Raw genomic sequence first — 2001 nt, forward strand, 5'->3', positions numbered from 1 at the left:
ACAACACTGACCTTCTGTAGGAACTGCAAATCCAGTAGAGGTCTGAGAGCCAACTTCATTCTCTGCCTCACAGTAGTAAAGTCCACTGGAATCAGAGGTCACATTGAAGCTGATGCTGTCACCTGTGCCCCTAATAAGAGATTCAGCTCCAGTCTTCATATACCAGGTGTAGTTGTGCACTGGTGGGTTGGCATCACTGCTGCAGGTCAGAGTCACAGAACTGCCCTCCACTATTTCCCCAGGACTGATAGACACTGAGACAGTCTTTGGCTTGTCTGTTAAAATGTGTGCACGTTTTATCTTGATAAATAACAAAGCAAGCATGTGACAAATGAAGACATTTCAGTCTGATTTCGGTAGGAGTTAGAACTTATAGACAACGGACTATGTTTTCAATGCAATATAATTTATATGCAATATGTTTTGAACCATATTTGTTCACACCTGTACACATTTAAAGTCACTTGTATTGACTTACATCGGACTTTGAGAAACACATCAGTGGAGAAGAGACTCTCGTGTCTTCTAACAGCACAGGAGTAACTGCCCACATCCTCACTGCTGACTGGGTTTAGATGCAGCCTGTTGTCTCTGGTTGTGTGTTTGAAGGTCACAGGCTGTCCGTTCTTGTACCAGATGAAGGTGGGGTTGTTACTCAGAATACAGGTTGTATTACAGGTGAGTGTCACATTCTCTCCCTCTTTCACTGCTTCGGGAGTTATCAACACCTGTAGAACTGGAGAATATATTATGTGTGGGGGGACACAGTGCTACGTGTACACACATTTCATTATCAAAATAGTTAAAGGGCCTACCTGTAACAGATATCTTGACTCCAGGTAATCCAGAGTAACCCTCCCCCTGTTCTGTTGTAATCCTAAAGGCATATTCTCCAGAGTGACTCTCTCTCATGTCTTTCAGTCTCAGGGTACAACTATTCTCTTTATTCCCAACATACTCTGTGTGGTTTTGATAGTCTTTATCCAAACTTAGATCTGCTGGGAGATGGCTTGATTTCTGCTTGTAAAACCAGAAGGTTGTGCTGATGCGGTGATCTCTGGGACATTGGTAAGTGCAGGAAATATTCACCGATGAACCATTCAATACACAGATGCTGTTAGATGAGTAGGTCACAGCACAACACACTTCAGATGGAACACCTACGGCCATATTCAAAATATATATTAAACACAATATCTATCAGTGTACACGTGCATATTATGATTAGCAATATGAAAGACATCTCTGTGGTTATCTGTATATAAAAAACAAGTCGCCTGAGTAAAAATAAGTTTTCTGCTGAATATTAAGAGTATCCAAGTATCCTTTGTAACTTATATGAAATAGCCGTGTAATGTTCTTTAATTATGTCCCTACTCACACACTGCAGGGGAACGGTGAGCCTCATAACTTCTCACAGCACAGGAGTAACTGTTCACGTCAAAGGGTCTGCGTGAGTCTAGTGGTATTGAGGCTGTGGTTTTGTCTTGTAGAGGCTGTCCATTCTTGTACCAGACATACTGAGTGTTAGAGCTCAAGCTGCAGGAGGTGCTGCAGGTCAGTTCAGTTTGATTCTGTTCCCCCACAACAGCACCCTCCTTCACCTGCAGGTCTGAGAAAAGAGGTTAGAAGTCATTGTGGATTCAACCTTGAATATAATTCCCATTACGATCAGAAAAAAGAAAATAAATTGTAAGTTGTATATGTTCATCATTACGTGCAATGGAGACTTTAACACCAGATCTTACGCCTGTTATCCAACTCGTGAAAGGGGCTGTATAAAACCGAAAGTGATAAACACCAGAGTGATCATCTGAAAGCTTGTCTATGTTCAGACTGCAGTCAGGATAATCAGAGTTATTGTGGACTCTGACTATCCCTTTTTTCTCCTCATACCACTCTCCTTCCATATATGTATGACCCCAAGAATAGTAATATGTGCAGGGCAGGACCATTGATTCCCCTTTAAAGCCACAGACTTGTGTGGAGGAGTAGGTCACA

The sequence above is a fragment of the Clupea harengus genome, unplaced genomic scaffold (assembly GCF_900700415.2).
Source record: "Clupea harengus unplaced genomic scaffold, Ch_v2.0.2, whole genome shotgun sequence".
Lineage (NCBI taxonomy): Eukaryota > Metazoa > Chordata > Actinopteri > Clupeiformes > Clupeidae > Clupea > Clupea harengus.